General features: G+C 38.7%; 1 protein-coding gene and 1 long non-coding RNA gene across 9 annotated transcripts in view; one reads left to right on the top strand and one right to left on the bottom strand.

Annotated features, from left to right (window-relative positions):
• KDM4C (lysine demethylase 4C) overlaps positions 1 to 5,325 on the bottom strand; it is a 260,274-nt gene extending 254,949 nt beyond the window's left edge. For all 7 annotated transcript variants that reach the window (XR_004408717.2, XR_004408718.2, XM_033003740.2 and 4 more), the window contains exon 1: positions 5,115 to 5,325. The gene's annotated coding sequence lies outside the window, so the exon portion shown is untranslated. The remainder of the gene's footprint in view (positions 1 to 5,114) is intronic.
• A 2,615-nt stretch (positions 5,326 to 7,940) lies between these two features.
• Positions 7,941 to 18,552, top strand: LOC116964343. 2 transcript variants are annotated; one of them, XR_004408721.1, is made up of 3 exons: positions 7,941 to 10,225; positions 15,630 to 15,772; positions 16,539 to 18,552. It is a non-coding gene; the product is annotated as an uncharacterized LOC116964343 (long non-coding RNA). The 2 variants fall into 2 exon arrangements; XR_004408720.1 differs by having other exon boundaries at positions 15,617 to 15,772.
• Positions 18,553 to 18,695: the final 143 nt, after the last annotated feature.

Here is an 18,695-nt window from a genome sequence, read left to right as displayed (position 1 = left end):
ATGTAACATGTCCAAAGTTGTCAATTAAAGAGCCAATAGCTGGGTTAAAGAATCTGATATTCCTTTTAAAAAAATTTATAGCCATTGTCAGTACTTGTCAAAAGACTTTCAAATCATCAGATGGAAATGTATTAATGCTATATTTATCTTAATACTACAGAAGTGGAAACATGAAGTCAGCAAAGTTTAATCATCCACATCTACGTCACTATGTGACCATATTAGAGAAATCTAATAAACCTAATTCAAAATGTCAAAGTACAACACTAGAAAAGCTCATATACTCACAGTAAGATGAAATCTCATTAATGCTACCAGTATTTACATAATCCAAGATGCAAATGCATTTCACCAGTTATGATGACAAGGGGATGTGCTTTTTATCCTGTAATACTTAAATTGTGTAGCTTGTACAAACATAACATACTTGATATTTTGGTATGTACATTAACAACCAGAACAAAAAGGTGATAAAAGACTATGACAAACTTCTCAGGGGTGACCAAAGTGAAAAAAAAAAAAAAAAAACAACCAAACAAAAACACACACACACACACACACACACAAAAAAAAAAAAAAAAAAAAAAAAACAGAAAAGAGAGGAAGAAAAAAAATAATAACTTTCTGCATGTTTTGAAATTAGTAATTAAGGCCAGATATGGGACAAGTTAATGACCTGCATTTACAGAACAGAAGTGCATTGCATTACATGTTTGACGATACACTATTCTGCATAACTGTTTGGTAAGTGTAGAATCTACAGGATCGCTTCTTCTGTAACTTAAGAAAAGGAAAGGACCCCTATACCCCACCAAATCTCAACTATCCAAATCAGTACCAGTCAGCTACAGTCTCCAGCCCCACCTGTCAAAACTGTTGACTGCTTTTTGTAATGACTACACCTTACCATATTGTTAAAGGTGTCAGGATACTAAATACCATCTATTGGTGGAAGAGTTATCTGTTAAACAACATTATTTCATGCAGAATCCTCCATGCCCTCAAAAGAACACAGAATATATTATCCCCAGAATTGGAAAACATCTTCCAAATTCCGTTTATTTGATACCCAATATAGAAGTCCAAACTAGCAATTGTGTTTAATCAAATTACAAGCAAGGCACTGATTCACACAACTAAAAGACACTCTGTTAACACAGAATGAAACACACCAGAAAAACAGCACATGTTGATTTGCAGTTGGTTAAAATGCACAAAAACCAGCAGTCTTCCTGACACCTACTTGCAGTATTACAGTATTCTTTCTCCACCTTAATACTAAGCTGTCAAGATCTCAACTGAAGGCTATCTCCTTTTTGTTTCTAGTGTAAAATGAACTAACCAGTAATTTGAGTTCCACCCTTCACCATCAGGGAACCAATACTTTCTGGCTTTAAACTGCACAAGACTTGAGACACTTGCTCTTCCAAAGATGCTTTGTGGGAGGCATCGCTTGACTGCCAAATGATGCCCACTTCGGTCCCTGTACTGAAAGCACTGCTGAACAAGAAAGGAGAAAACAAAAAAAAAAAAACACAGCCTGCTATCTCTACTCTGCTATACATAAAATAATTAGCTAACATGGAAAAGCACTAAATAACTACAGGCCATTTGTGTCATACCTGCATCATAAAATAAGCGCATCCATATTTTGGAAGCTCTCATTATTTTATTATTTCTGTGTGTTTAATATATAAAACATCAATGTCCACAGTCTTTACTCAACAACCCAAATCAAACAAATTACATAAAGCAAGCTCCAGTAAATGAGAAAAAGAGGGAAGACAGGAAGAAAAAAGAAGAAATTTTTGAAGGTCGTCATTTCTCACAGATAAATTAGTTAAAACACACATTTTTCTCTCTTTTTTTCTTCCAAATTTTCACTAACTACTGGACAGCAAACATTTGAGGAAGAATTAATTCATCCTGAGAAATATTTTTCAAATAACTAACAACAAGAAAATAAATTTGTCCAGAGAAAGGCATGCACAAAAAGCCAAAGCATTTTGTTGAGACTGATCTGAAAGAAACACAGAATGAGAGCATTCACATTATGAAGTACTAGGCATCACTTTTTAGGAATTATTCAATAAAGACACTACTGACAAAACTTAGTGGAAAAAAAATTGTAGTTCTCCTCAACCTCCTATTTGCAGAGTCTGTTTGGCAAAAAACATAAGTAGATTGTAAAATCAGCTCTGCAAGAGCTGGAAATGAAACAAGCAGTAGAAAAGCAGGTCTTAACCTATCAGAGCCCAGAGAGCAATCTTATTTACAACATAAAATCAAAACTCCATGAGCTCATTCCATAAACTATTTTTACAACAGATGTAGGTAGGTTCACTTCTGCATTTTCCAACATAATTTTTTAAAAACTTTTAGCATAAACTGTAAGCAGGTACCATCCAATTCCCTATATTGTTTGGAAAAGCAAATCCCAAAATGTAAGTTACTGCAATAGTGCACAGTCCATTACTAGCTAAAGGAATGACTTTCATGTAATTAGAAACACAAAAGCATAGTTTGTATGTCCAACTATTACTAAGAATGCAAATAGTTAATTATCAATGTAATTCGGTTTTGCATCCTTATATTTGAATTTTTTCTTTAACAACGGTAAGTGTGCATGCAAATTAGGTCTGTCTAGTTTATGCACCTGGCTTAGAAAAAGATGCTATTTATCAGGAATTTCCAGTCTGATATTTATAATACATATCATAAGTGTTAAAATAAAGCTGTTAAAATAAATGTATGGGCCATAATGTTTTGTATTTGTGATGTGAGGCATTTATAAGCCAAACCACATGGTCAGGCATGTATTCATCAGACATCCAGCAGTCATCAGGAAGAATCAATTAAGTTTAAAAATGTTAGTGTTAAAGTATTTAATGGATTACAGAAACTTAAGAAACCAGGAATCTGGATAGGTAGCCATATTCTGAAACTCCTAAAACTATCTCAATTTGACTAAAAAGCTTTAAGTAGTTTTATAGCTTCAAGTTTGCATTTCTATGCCTGGTACTACCCTTACAGCAATTATTTCCAAAAATATAAAAATTTCCTATTTTGAACCCATAAATATTGAACAGAAAAAATGACCTGTATTCATTCTGTAGACATTCATCTCCCATGCCAGGTTCACAGCATGCAAAAACATCTTGAAATAATTGATTGAGGAAAAATGGGAATGGGGGAAAAAATAAATAAAAAAGTATTTTTCTCATTTTTATTTGCAACCTACGTTTCAAGAGCTTTTACTTTCTTTTTAATGAAAACACAGGTGGGAAATCCATAGTCCTGTTGTCCCAAACTCTGGGTTCTTTCCGCCAGCGTGCAATGAGCTGAAAAAAACATAGTGTCAAGATACTTGTTTAATCCATATCTGTGCAGAGCTGGATGCTAGGTGGTAATTCCACAAAGCTAGCACACTGCACACAGGCAAGCGAGATTCTTATATGCTTCAAACTACACGAATACGCAGCTTTAATGTAGTGACTATTAATTTTTTATCACTTTGTTCCTCAGTTTAACAACATGCCTCATCTCGATTTAAAGATACAGTCTTTTTACTATTCTGTGCAAACTGAAAGGGTGGGGGTCTTACCTAAGTAGGGGACTTTTTCTCATCAAGAGGTGTGGCTTTCACATTATAACGAGCTAAATTCATCTAAAGGACACAACTTGCTAAGTCTTTACAGTTCCTCTGAGCAGAGAGCCAAAGAAGGTTGCTTTGGTCCTCAATTCAAGCCTTCGTCTGTTTTGTTTCTTTTGCAAGGCTCTACTATATTTGAGGTTATTATCCCTTCCCAAGGCCTTGTCCTGTGAAATGTTTCTTTTTGTTTTAATCTTTACTCTTTCATCAGTCCTAGCTGGAAGCAGAATGGCCTTCAGCAGTAGATGGTCAGGCCTACAGTCCCCACAGCTGATAACAACAGATACCCAGAAAAAACAGTAACTATGGCTAGTTTATAGTTGTATTTTTCCTGAATACCATCTCAGTCTTCAGCAATGGAATCCTTAGACAAAATCATCTTCAGAACATCAAACTTGTCCAAAACTGACAGCACCATGTACCCTATTCACATTCTGCTCAGCATTGTGCTGAGAAAACATATCCCAGCAAAAGACACCGATAGAAAAAAAACCTGAAAGTTTTAAAGTGAATTAACTGCAGAACTAAGAAGTAGACCAATCAAGAGCTGTTTAAACTGAGAAAATCCTAAATCTACTCAAATCAATATTTTTTACTAAAGTCAGGTAGGAAATCACCTACTGTATATTTTGTATACACTTCTCATTTTCAATTGCCAGTCAAAATCAACTGCAGAAGAGAGAAGGTTCATTAACAGAAGACTATTAAAATGGCATAAAGCCCCACTCCCAAAACTGGCTCTGAAAACACTGTAACCACAGACAGATGTGGAACTGGTGCTTAACTGGGTCTTTTAGACAGAAGATAGGTCTAAAGTCTTTTTCTAACACTCTACAACTGTTAACTTCCAGGAACGCCTTAATGACCTGCAGAAGCTAACGAGCTGTAGCAACGCGGCAGCACTTTGTAAGGAGGAGACCTGTTTGGAAAGTCCGTAGAATTTCCTCAAAGCCCAGATGGACACGGAGACAGGTAACGCCGTATTGTACCGCGTCCACCCACTCGGAACACCCGGGGAAACCGCCCGATCCCTCGGAGAACTTCCACGGACTGCCCTGACCCAGAATCGCTGGCCTCAAACGGGAACGCGAGAGGTGTTTTTCCGGCACCTGCCGATTTCGCTTGCTCAGCTCGGACCCAGCCGCCACCCGCCGACCCGCAACGCGGAGCACCCCCCCAGGCCGTCTTCCTCCGGGACGCGGGGAGCCCCAACCCCTCACCCACCCCACCGGCCGGCTGCCGGCCAGCACGGCACCCGCTTCGCCCCTCGCACCCCACCCCTACAGCCTGCCCCCCCCCCCAAACCCGCACCCCAAAACCCTGATGCCTCGGAGCACCGCCTCACTGCCGTTATAGCGGTCCCAGCCTTCCCCTGCCCGCCCCCGCCCCATGCACACCGCGCACCCGGCAGGTCGCCCCACACCTCCACCCCGCGGACCCACCGCCGGCGCTCTCCGCTCACCTTCCTGGTACAGGGTAGAGCGGGCAGCCGCAGCCAGAGGAAGGCGAAGGACGGCTGTGCAGGTCAGGTCGGTCCGGTCCGGTCCGGTCCGGTCCGCTACTCCCGCCACCGCCTCCCCGGTCCCTTCGGGGCTGCTGCCCGCAAGCGGGTGACAGCTGACAGCTGCGCATGCGCGCAGCGCTCGCAAGCACGGGGGAATAGTGGCGGCGCGGGCCGGACGCCGAGGGAGGAGGGGAGGGAGGAGGAGGTGGGCGGGGGGAAGAGCGCGTGACGGAGGAGCGGCGCCCTCGTCACGTGCAAAGAGAGGGCGGTACCGCCACCGGCGCTTCCGGGTGGGCCGCGTGTTTGCGGGCGCGGGGGGCTGTGTCTCCGCGCCGCCGCGGGGTGGGGAGCCACGCGGCGGTCACGTGGAAACCCCCTAGCCCTGAGAGCGGCCACCTGGCGCGGGGCGGGGCGGGGCGGGGCGGGGCGGGGCGGCGGGCATAGTAGCGGCGTTTGGCGTCGGTAACTGTTGCCAGGGGCGGGGCGCGGGCCCGGGCCTGGGCCTGGGCCGGGGCCTGGGCCTGGGCCTGGGCCTGGGGGTGGCTGTCGCTCCGGTGGGAGCCCGAGGAGGTGCTGCCCTTTGGGAGATGCGGCGGATTGGCAGGTGCCCTCTCCGCGGCGCCGGCCGCCGCACCTGCCGGGTAAAGCCTGAGGGGAAACACGACCCCTGAGTTTACCGTCAAAGTCGGTAGGTTAACCTCAGCAATACTCGACAGGCAAGACCCTTCAGGTCCGTAGGAACGGTGTATCTGTCAGAGCAAGCCGCGAGGTCGGCTTGGTTGTCCTAACCTCTTTCACACTGTCAGGTGCCGTACCTGTCAGTACACTTACATGAAAGTGATTTTGTTTCCAAAACTTTAATGTTGCTTTTAGTGACAACACCTCACAGTGCTGTATGTCATGCATTTACTTTCTAGAGTGAAAAGATAGCTGAAGGACAAGTTCTTTTTAGATGCACTTCTTCAAGCACACCCATTATGTTGAAATAAGCCTTACTTTGCACTTGAATTTAAGTGCCAGAGACCTCCTTCAGTACTAATGGAACCTGAAAATACAGGATTATAAATATACTTTTTTTTCAAAAAAAGGAACATATCTAATGCTGTAATTTTGCTGTGCTCAGAGGCTTTAATTTTTTTTGTTATTTGGGCACAGTGCTGTACATTAAATGATAGTAGTGCTGTGTATACTGTATCTTCAGCCACCTGCAAACACATGGCACTTTATCTAAAGTACAACATCACTGTGTCCAGCAATGTTTTAAATGAGTCATCACCATCTGCCTAAGGAAAGGAATTTTGTTTCACTAATAACAAGTAGAAGAGACAGAGGAAGCTGCTTGCGTTCTTCCATAAGCCTTTGGGGTGATATAGGAAATGTTTATTTAATGCTTGCAGGTGGAAAAACAGTGCAGTTGAATGCAGCTTCTCATTCGGTTCATTCTCTGCTCATGGGGTCAATTATAAAGCACAAAAGATTGATGACTTAGGATTGGTTTTGAATATGATCTATGAGAGTCCTGCTGCGTACTGGTTGAAAAGAAAGCACACAGTGACTTTTGAAAGCATTGAGTCAGCACCTCTCCTCATCTGGTCTTCCTCCTGGTGACAAGTCTCTGCAAGGTCATTACCTGCTGGGAGTGTGTTACAGTATTGCCAAAGCACACACCTCTCTGTGCCACTGGCTCAGCACTCACACCAGGTGGGCTGAGGCTCCAGGTGTGTAGTCTGAGAATGTTAACCCTCATCATGCCATGGTTATGGGAAACTGCTTTGACATAATTTTTCAAGGCCAGTAGCTTAACGCCTCTGTCTTGCTAGATGGAGGTAAGGACAGTGGCCTTCTTCAGAATAGTTACGCAATAACATAACATTTTTATGTATTTGCTGACATGTTCTAGCTGGAGTGAAGAATTTTTTTCTTGCTGAGGTTTTGGTAAGTTTTCTTCCTGCCTTTCATGCTTTGGGCTATGCCTTTGTGTTAGTGTTGGCTAGTAACAAAACCGCTGGTCATGTGTCCACCACCACTGAGGAAAAAGGTTGTAACCCATTTAAGTTGCTGATGCAATATATAGGCAGCACAAGCTTCTGACCAAAAAATTGTCTTTCTTCTGTATAATAGTGTAAATATCCTCTCTTTCAACACCCTGGGCAGAGGTCAGAAGCCACTCCTATGTGATGTCTGTTTAAGGTTATGAATTTGTCTTCCATAACAAGGTGTCATGGGTCCCCATTTCAGTGTTGTACCACTCCTAGTGATTTTTTTTTTTATTTAACATAATCTGAATTTCCTTTACTGCAGTTTATATGTTTGTCTTGTCCTATCACTCTGTGTTTCCAAGGAGGCTCCGTGTTTTCTATGCCTTCCCACTAGGTAACAGTGGACAGCAATGTGATCACCCTGAAGCCGTGTGCTCTTACGGCTGAACAAACCCAGCTCCCTCAGTTGCTCCTCACACATTGTATCATCCAGGCCCTGACAATCCTTCTACTGGACTTGTTTAAGTACGTCAATGTCTTTCATGCAGTGGGAAACTGAAAACTGGGCACAGCATGGTATTTCACCCAAACTGGTGCAGAATATACCATTTTTGGTTTTGAATGTAGATTACTCCCATATTGCATAGCAATAATACTAAGAAATCTTTTCAGAATTTAAGCAAGATGTTTGCTTAACATGACAGTAGCATAGCTATTTAAAGTAAGGTCATCTCTGAGGCAGAAAAAGTTCTCTTGCAGAATCTCACTGCAATACTGCTTAAAACACATGAGATGGCAGCAAACAGCAAAAGCAAAGCACTGCTAGCCCAAGGCAGAAAAGTTTTTGACAATGAGACAGATTTTGCCATGATGCTGATACTATTGTCTAGACTACGCAGGTTGCTGCACTGTGTGTTACACTGCACTGAGTTCTAAATCAGGACGTGAGTGCTGGCTGTTCAGATCTAATCCTGTCTGAAACTTCCCATAGCCTGTATGTTTAATCAATAGTGTGCAATTTAGCAGTATTACATAAGATATGTTGTGTAGACTACAGAGGAAACATAACTTTTTTTCCAGCTATGTATATTTTGTCAGTTTTACATCTTTGTCATCATATCTTCATCTTAAAAATTTTAATAGCTATATATAAACTTACATCTCTTAGTGTTCTGTAAATTCATTCACTCAGGGAACTCTGCAGCTGTTAAACATCTCAGTGTCATGCAGATGACGTTAGACATTTAAACTGACAATGATGTACAGTAAAAACAGTAGCAGTACAAATAGAGTTACTTTACTGAGGGATATAGTCAGTAGGTAGCCTTCTCCCATTAGTGTCATATCCAGATCAAAAGTATTTTGAGTACTCCAACTCAGAACATACTGGCTTGATGTAGAAATTCCCAGGATATCTATGCATCTGTTACAAAGGCCAGACTAGATAATCATAAATACAACTTCTGAGTTGAGAATTCACATTAAGTATTTCTTATATTTATTCTTTATATTCTATATTAAACATAGAGGAAACCCAATTGTATTTAATATTGATCACTTTAATTAAAAAGCTTACCTATCCAGTGTTCCTTTCAGCCAACAGCTTTCTTCCTCAGAAGTTATCAGTATAAAATAGAGAGGCTCTGCCATATTAGTTAAAGGATGCCTGTGGGCTTTGCAGGACAATAGCGCTGGAACAGTGTATGGCAAGTCAACTCAAGCGTCAAGTCTGAGAGGCCCATGTTCTGTTCTCCCAGCCAGTTAAGTTCAGTTGCAGAGCAGTCAAAGGTTCGTTAGTATCTTAGAGCAAACATAAATAACATTGCATTATTTGGTAACACTAAATTTTTTTGGGTCATTTTCTTGCTGTTAGTTTTATGAAAAATGTAATGCTAATTTCCACTAGTGGTGGACAGATGGTCAAGAATCTTCATTGTACTGTAGTGCAAAAGGGATGAAAAATTAACAATACATAACCAGGTCACCATGTCTCCCCTCTGTGACAGTGAAGTTGTGTTCCTTTCAGTACGGTTAGTTGTCTGACCTATTTTTAATAGTGTTCTAGGTCAAAATTTTTCACATCTTCCCATTTTCTCTGCAGCACACATGTAACTTCACTGAACTTTGAGAGTTTTGTATGCATAAAAGACAATCCCAGGATAATAACAAGGTGAAGATGAATATAGAAACAGGTACAAAGAATGCAGAATTTTTTTCTTTCCCTCCACTGTAAATAAATAAAATAATTACGTATGTAAGCTTACCCTAAAAAGAATGCAAATACATCTTTTAATTAAATACTTTACACAAGTACTTTATACCTCCTACAATTTGATTAGTTGATGCCAATATCCACTGAAACATAGGAAAATTTTTCAATTTATAAATTAAACATAGAGTCAAGCCACATCCCTCTTAGTTAAAAAGTTATATATGAGAAAGTGACAGAGATGGCTGGAGCACTGAATTCAGGATAGCCAGAAGAAAAGAACCCTATTTTAGTGCATTAAACAGCCCTTAGACGAGAAAGTTCTGCCCTGTTTGCTTATTTTAGTCTTTGGATTGCCAACATATTTTTTTGCTGCATGCAGAAACTGTTTTATTTCAGAATGTAATAGGTGGCAGTCATTATCATCTGTTTTTCTGTCCACAAACAGTTAACATGTCTTTTCTTCCACACAAAGAATGACTGATTTGCTTAGACTACAACAACAGAAAGACAGTAAGGCTAGGCTCTGCAAGTAATCTAACTGCTTGCCTTTAAACCACAAATTTAACTTTGGTAAACTGTCCACTGGATCCACCCAGACTCTGACAAACATGAGCCTGCAAACAAGTGGCATTTAACCATCACTGTCCTTTTTTTCAGTTGTCTGATTTGGGGGCTGAACTGAGAAAAAATAAGTAAGTTCCTTTATAAAGCCTTCATCCAGAAATGCATTCTATCCTTTTTAACCAAGCAGGTGAATGAGAGTTTTTTCACACTTGTCTTGAGGAGTGTTTCTCTGCCCAAGAAGTGTAACAGAGCAGCCGAGATGAAACACTAGATGCTAACTGGGCAAGTACTGACTTCAGAATACCATGAAAGAGGTAAGTCTTTTTTAGCCTGTGTGATTGGTTTGGATGAACTACTGTATTTTCTTCAAACGTAGTGCAGAAACTTAACAGTTTGGCAATTTCTACAATCAGAAGGTGATCTATTGGCCTGATGCAGAAAAGTAATCAAATTTAGCTTTTTTGAGTTGAGAAAGCCCCTAAATGTGATGGACCTAGACTCTGCCACAAGTTGACTCGCAAGAAAAGTCATCTTAAAAGGAAGGCTAGTGCTCCCTTGATCGTAAATGGAAATCAAGAAAGCTTCTTTAAAAACAAAACAAAACAAAACAAAACAAAACAAAACAAAACAAAACAAAAATAAACCCCAATCCACCACTGCTCTAATCACTTACATTGTTGATTCTAGCATCTTTTGTCTTTAAAACCCCTTTATGTGATAATAGAGGAGGTAGCTGAAATAACTTTCAGTTCACTGCACAGAAGAAGTATGAAGGAAAAAAAATGGCCACGTGTATACAGCCCAAAGCATTGCCTCAGAATAATATTCTCTATAATTTCTTTGGGGTTTAAAATTCTTGAGAATCTGTATATTAATTGCAATTTGTACTAACCAGGAGTTGCCACATTTCTAATTGTTCACTTAAATTCTAAATTGTACTGTCTTATAGAGAAAAGGTTAGCATTTGTAGAAGAAAGGAATGCAAAGATGGAAATCTCATTTTTGCCTTTTTAAATCTTGTTTTAAACATCAAATAATTCCGCTTCAATAGTAAAACTTTTAGCTAACTTCAGCTTACATATGCAGAATCCTTTAGTAAATAAGTTGTGACTTGTAAGTGGTCAGAATGAACGTGAAATGGATAATTCTTCTTATATTTGAAGTTTTAAAGATTGATCATTTTAAGAGTTATTGTAATGTAACTAAATACTGAAATAAATTTTGGCTTGATTTTCATTTGATACTCCATAATTTGATTGTTTTATTTTCAATTTAGAAGTCTACACAATTCTGAACAAGGATTTTTTTAAAATTTTATTTTGATAACATTCAAAACACTAATGCTGTCCCAGCTCTGACAAACAGCATGAATTCAGAACCCTGGGAGATCTTGGAATGTATCAACCAAGCAACTTTTGAAGATTAGTATGTTTTTGTCTTCACACATGATTTCACGTTGCCTTGGTTGTCCTTAAACTTGGCTATCCATCCCATTAATAGTTATGCTATAATACCTACAACAACAGAGTACCTGAGGAAGTCCAAAAATACTCTTACTGACTTTACCTGACACTTAAATGAATTTTTTTATGTTGTTTTTTCTATCTGTAAAAAAATGAATAATAGCATTTGCTGTACTGGAATCAAACAAGGATTAAACCAGTAAAGTTTCTGATGTGTAGAGTATTATTCTCATCTTGATACATTTTGACTTTATTAAAAATTCACAAAGTGACTTTGTTAAATGGAAAAGAATAAAGACAGTCATGGAATAAATACTAGTTGCAGGCTGATACATATGATTTACAAGTTATGAAGGGGAGCACATCCGGTAGGAATGTACAATGTGAATGCTTCTTGCAAAAAAGTATATGAAGACTCCTGAAAATATTTTTTCTGGTCTTTTTGTTTTCATAGCATTTTAAAAATACAGCTTCTCATGTTGATTACTTTTTATTATTCTATTTCTGTATATGCATTCCATATCTTATTTTCAATCACATTACTCTTCCATCCCATGTGAACTCCCAATTCTGATATGAGATTATGACCCTCATGTGCCAAATTAGTCCTGCAATAGGACAGGTTTCTGTAATAACAGTGAATTGGGACAGGAGGTGGAGCTTGGGGGTTTTTTGTTGGTTTTCCCCCACTGTGCAGTGGTGAAATATCTATATTAATCTGCTGGATGATGACATGACATATATCAATATATAACATTTCCAGAGCAAGTTCTTCATTTTTTTAATGCCTCGGTTTTTTAAGACATAAAGGGACTTTCATCAAACATCTCTCCAGCATAATGATGACATTTTAAGAGACAATAGTTCAAGATTTTTAACTTGAATGGCATCAGTGTTGGCTCCAATCCAGAGGTCATCCAAGGAGCAATAAGAAAGGGTGAGAAGTTCCACGCAAACTAAAGTCTTTCATCAGCTTAATTCTCTTGCATTTCTACCTTTTCACCCAAACTTGCAAAATGTGGCAAAGTACCAGTTTAGCTCTAAATACCTATTTGCTGCTCAGTGAGATATATTAAAAACAGAAGACAGTCCCTTTGTCATGGATATGAATAAAAATCCTGGCAAAATGTTGGATTACTACTGGAATTACCCTCTGAGAAGAGATTCTGAGAAGAGGAGGTTTTAAGCACAGTATCTGCCCATTTTCTCTGTGGTACTCATGTGACTTTACTGAGCTTTGAGTTTTATATGCATGAAAGACAATCCCAAGATAATATCAAGGTGAAGATGAATATTCAAACAAGAACAAAGAATGTGGATTTTTTTTTTTTTTTGGGGGGGGGGGGGGGGGTGTTGGCACAAACACATTTTATTGGCGCTTGCACAGCTGGCATAGCTTCTACATTTTTTAACCAGATCAAAATGCTAAGACATCATAGAATTACTTATAGGACCAGAATCTTAAATTATAACTTCAGTTTAAATGAGTAAACCAGCTGGCCATGCAGGTTTTTGAAAGCACACACTGCTAACTTACTGTTACTGTACTCATACCTTTTATTTGATTTTTGTGAGAAGCAAATTCATCGTTTGATCTCAGAGCCTATTGCTACAAGCAATATTATTTTCCAGCTGAGCCACAGCTAACATGCCTTTTATTCTTCTTCCTTTGTGTCCCTTTTATCACTTCAATGTGCTCTTCCATGTGTCACAAAGTACAGATGGTGAAATGCTTTGGGTCATACAATGTTGTCTGTTAATTCTTTTGTGAGTTGTGGTGCCAGCTAATCCCCATTTTTCAATTTCTAATGTGTTCTCTGCAATTTCTTTTGGTTTAATCATTATGCCTGAAATAAAGAATGGCTTATAACAGCTGAAAGTCAAAGGCATTGAGCCAAATTGTTCTTCCACAGACAACCATGCAATTAATTGGCTTCACTGATACTAAAAATAATAGCAAAAAGGAAAAATTTGCCCACTGTTTTACACAGTGATAAAGTCTTTACAGATATTAGGAATAAAGCTATACCAGACAGCCACAGCATATACAAAAGAGTGCATGCTCCAAATAGATGCTCAATTGTACCTGATGGCATATTTTAGTATAAAGAAAAAAGGTAAGGAAACAGTGAGTGTCAGAGAAGCAAACAATGCGAGTAGGGTTAACAGATGTAGGAAATAGCATATGATATTACAGTAAACTTCCAAGAGTACTCTTTTGGCCCAAGATTAACAGTACGAAGACTATTAACCTGGGGGAAGAAGATGAGGAGGGAACTGTGTGCTTAAATAAATTGTAGCACTGGTGAAGTAACACAATCAGAATAAAACAGTAAGGTAACTAAAAATGAAGTCCCGATGTTGGGCTGTACCCACATACTGTGCTTTCCAAAATGTAGCTTGGTAATGAAACATGACATTCTATGCATGTCAAAGGCATAGCCTTTGAAGCTGAGCCTTTTCACAGGATGTAGTGTCATCTTTTGCTATCTGCTCCAAAATGTGGAAACAGTGGGTAGTGTTTGTGTTTGATGCAAGGTATTTCACCTAACCATGGTTTAGGTCAATCAAACAGCTTGCTCCTACCAAAATGAGATCACATTTCCTTCACGTGCACCCACACACTCACAGCCCCAGACACACATGCTTCTATCACTTACCTTGCATCAGCTCTGAAGCTTAGTAGACCCCCCCATCTGAGCAGACTCAGTTTATTAAGTGATTCAAAAAATATATAAATTCCTGATAGATTTGGAAATTGGATCGGTGCATAGAAGGGGCCTTTCAGTGTAGAGAGATGTCACAAAAGCATTAGGCATTTGGTGTGAGCAGAAGAGTATGTGGGAACTCTCATTTTCAATAGTTCAAGACATCACTGATTACGTAGTTCTCATTGTACACTGGTTCTCATGTGCATCCTTTTATTAGTTCAATTTTTCATTTGTCTCTTAAACGTTTTCTACAAAATTTAAAAATAAATTTAAAAAATAACTATTTCTGAATCATTTATCTTCAAATTAAAGGTGTTATACTGACTGTACAATATAGGGGGTACTGTTAAGAAAACTAATTAATGAAGAATCTCGTACCCTACAACCATGGCTGGATAAAAGGAAGCTAAATCCTGTCATACTTGTAGGCTGTGTTTCTCTGCTTTTCAGTTTAGAAGGCATTCTGTTAATTCCCACATTCTTTAGAAAAAGTACTGCTAACTGCATCCAGCTGTAGTTGGAAATACCTTTTTTCTCTTCCTTTTTTGGTGTTCTTGCTCAGAGAGATGTCACATGAATACACTTTGAATTTATACGGAAATTAAATGCGCTACTGTGAGCTTCACATCTTCCCTAACATACTATGACCCCGGCATTCTTAGCCTCCCTGACAAACTGCTGTAAACGTTGCTCCTACGTAATAGCAGTTGCTGTACCCTGCAACATTGCTGCTCATTTGCAGTTGCATCCACACAAAGAACTTGGTAAGCCAGGAAAGAAAAAAAATAAGAGAGAAACTAGGAAAAGGAGGCAAGCTCACAAACAGATGGAACACTGACAAGACACTGGTAACAATGCATATGCATTGTAAGACCTCTTAAGACATAATGAAATTATTCCTGGACCTTACCTCAGCATTGCCAGAAGGGACTGCATTCCCAAACTCCAAGGCAAAATTAAATATAGATTAGGTCTGACAGTTATGGCAACCAGTTCTCATGAGTGTCACTATTGGACACTCATCAGATTTATAGTAGTCATCAGCCTACTAATTGGCAGTGTAAGAGCAAATGGCAAGACGTGGTTTATAGTTTATGTAGCTGTGATACAGTCTACTCCAGAGGTTGGCATGAACCTGCCTTATATACTTCTCTTCCTTTTGAGGTAGGAGGAACGCTACAAAAAAAAAAAAAAAAAAAAAAAACAGAAACAACTGTTGAATGATTCACACTTATTTTCATATATCTTGTAAGTATGAGTTTTCAAGTTAATTTACAGATGGTTTTACAAAGAATGAAATTCAGGTGACTGAGGACTTGACCCTGGTAAAATAAAAACGCCTGTACAATAAAGTCCATTTTCCCCACTCCAACCCAAACGATTTAAAGACACTTCAGGCATTTTAGATTACAACTCTATATGAAATCCTAACATTAAGGCTGCAATTTCAATAGATAACATGTGTGGATCTAACAGCTTATTGTTTCTATTTCTCTCTCTATCACTTAATGACATTCCCACTACTTACTAGACTTCTTCCTTAGTTGACCAAACTAATTAACTAAGGAGAAAACTAATCCAGAAAAAAAAAGATAGATTCCTGGATGATTAGTGGGATGAAATGGTTCATCATCCAAGGGAGGAGGAAACTCACAAATGAGAACACAAGAAGTGGAAAAAAGAGAAGGTAAAGTTTTCTCTTTCTTGACAACTGTAAGATACTGCAGTGCTAGAGATAGCGCTATTCATGTCTCATCCACAACTTACAGTTAACTTCAAAAGAAAAATTTGTAGTGCTGAATTTTGTATCAATACAAAATTTTGGTACAGTAGGACATTAAAGCCAGTTTTCCCAAATAAGAGCACTAGTGAAATCTAGTACACAAGTAGCAGAAGAGGAAGACAATAATCATAACTAACCTTGTTAGGTATTGCTTATTATATGCAGGTTTTTTAAAAAGCAAAGATTATAGCTATTTCTATAGAGACCCATGTGCATTAAAATTCATGCCTGTGGTTTTGAAGAAAAGAAAGTGGCTTAATCAGTGCCATTATTTTGATCCAGAGATTTAGAACATAAAAATGGAAGCTAGTAAGTAGTTTGTATGTAAGCATGTATAAAACCAGAAGATTAAATGTAAATAAGGAGTGCATAGTTGTGCTTAGTGAGGTTTCAGACTGGTGTTTCTACATATGAGAAGGTAAAAAGAAGTTAAATGTGATTAAGCAAAGGAAATAACAGAGCAAGAGGAAAGCTGCTCTAAAAGAAAACTGAAGAAAACAAAAAGGAAATGGGAACAGCAGGGCAGAACCAAGAAACCAAAAGAACTAGAGAAAAGAAAGATATATAAGGGGGGGGGGGGGGGGGGGGAACAAAAAAAACTGAGACAAAGATAATTATAATTTGTAGAAGCTAGACTCTCTGAAATGCACTCATACTTTCATTTTCCCAGGTCAAGCATGGAAGGCAAGGTTTTGAAATCATCTGATTTCTCGGATCCTGCCTGCTACCATGTGGTGTAGCTGCTGATTGAAAGCCTGAACAGAGTTTGGAGGATGGAGCCACCAATCCACTATTCCTGCACAAAAACACTAGTTATAGGAAAAGGTTGCCATTACAGCAAGTAACTTCTTTCCCTGTTTGGCAGATTTTACGCCAGAAGGAAGAAGGATTTGAGAATGTTTTTCAGTATCCTTCCTGTTACCCTGGGTAAAAATGTACCAACATCAAATCCCTTTATTGTCTGGTTGATTTCTTCACCTCTTCCCATTTTCTGTTTGTCGCTCATGGCAATTTTCAACACTTTTTCTAGCTGTTTATTTTTTTGTCATCTGAAGATCAACAAATTTCAAAGTAGAATCAAGACCATTTCAGAGGTATGTATGTTTTACCAGAAGGTATGATCACTGGTAGAACAAAATGCCACCCTTAGGAAAAAATTGTAAAGGTTTAATCTTGCATAGTTAGACAACTGTATACTCTTATAGCAACCTCTCTTAAGTTGTGAGAATCTGAAAACACTTTGGTTTCACTGAGCACCAAACCTTGTACTGCTTAACTGATCTAGAGGGCTAAAGATGTAGGACAACATAACTATGTCCATTACAGAATATAAACGTATAAAAGCATGGGAAACAAGTTGCACTTGGCACATGAGACCATCATGGGAAGGGAGATATTCAGCTGCTTATTTTTGTCTGGGGAGGCAAAACAATATGTTGGTAGCTATCTACAAAGAGAAGAAAAATATTCTATTCCATGTAAAATAAAAAACAGCAGTAGTGGGTACAGTACTTTAATTAATATGGCAGTAAAATAGAATATGAGTTATTGGAAAAAGCATCTGAGCTATGGAAGATAAGACGACAAGGATTTAATTTTCAGAGAATTTTGTGGAGTAGAGAGGTAAAAGAAGGGCACTTTGCTAATAAATAGAAGCATTTGTACCCCCTACTAAATACCAATTCTGTATCTATTTACTTAAAAATTGGGATCATTCAACAGTACTGGATAAACCAAAAGCACAAAATATTGGCCACATTTCAGAACAAAATTGACCAAGTTGGGAAGACTGCTGGAATTCATCATTAGAATACTGCTTTTCGTTGTTCTTTCTAAAAACAGCTAAGAAACAAGTGTTTCTCACACTGCTTATCGTTATTTTTAAAACTGGCATGGTATCCATTACAGCTCTGTGAACTATTTGTATATATCTCTGAATCAATGCTAAGTGACACTCAAATTTAACATTCTGTTCTTTCACAAGCCCAAACACATGCTGGTAATATTTACTTACCAGGGAATCTGGCAGATTGCCTCCCACCAAAAGCCCTCCCTCACTCCATCCCAATGACCTTTTCATGGCTCTTTAGCTCCCTGAAACCCTCTAGAACCAGCAGAGAAGAATACTGAGATTTATCAGCAGACAAGATGAATGAAGTTAGGATTTATTCAGCCTGTAACAAGTGTACAGGAAGTAGCTTACAACTGAACAGCGTTCTGCTTCTAAATCCGCTATAAAAACAAGTTCACCAAGTTCTTCAGGGCAGAGGAGCATATAGTGAAATATGGCTGGATTATTGGTGGAGGGAGGGATGGACACGGACCCGGGGTATGGGAGGGACACAAGTGAGATTAGATTTTACATTAACTTTTTGTTCTTGCTAAGAATTTATTGTTAAGTTCTCTATTAAGAGCAATCATATGACTGATAGTATGTTGGCCTCTTAAGCAAAAAGATTATGAAGATTTTTATTTATGAGAACTGGAAAAAGAAATGCCAGTTTTACATTATTTGCTAGTGAATAATTTACTTCATATTTTATAGGGCAGCAAATAAATATATGCAAATAGCTTAAGGCACCCACAGGGAGAGTCATGGAATGTTTTGTGTTCTTTTCAAGACTGTATCTGCATTGACTGAATGGGAGTAAAACCTCAGACATTAAAGTTATTTCAGAAGGAAACAGTGTCCTTAGAGCTGTGGTTCTCAGATTACTACTTAAACAGACTGTTGTAAATTCTCCATTTTTCACTGGACAATCATCTATTTTGTTGAATTTTTAATTGTTGTGTTCATAAATTTTGCTATTCATGTATGTTTTCATAG

Source organism: Tyto alba, unplaced genomic scaffold (assembly GCF_018691265.1).
Source record: "Tyto alba isolate M040663 unplaced genomic scaffold, T.alba_DEE_v4.0 Super-Scaffold_42, whole genome shotgun sequence".
NCBI lineage: Eukaryota > Metazoa > Chordata > Aves > Strigiformes > Tytonidae > Tyto > Tyto alba.
Note: the sequence above shows the minus strand (reverse complement) of the source record. Positions and strands in the feature narration are given on the sequence as shown.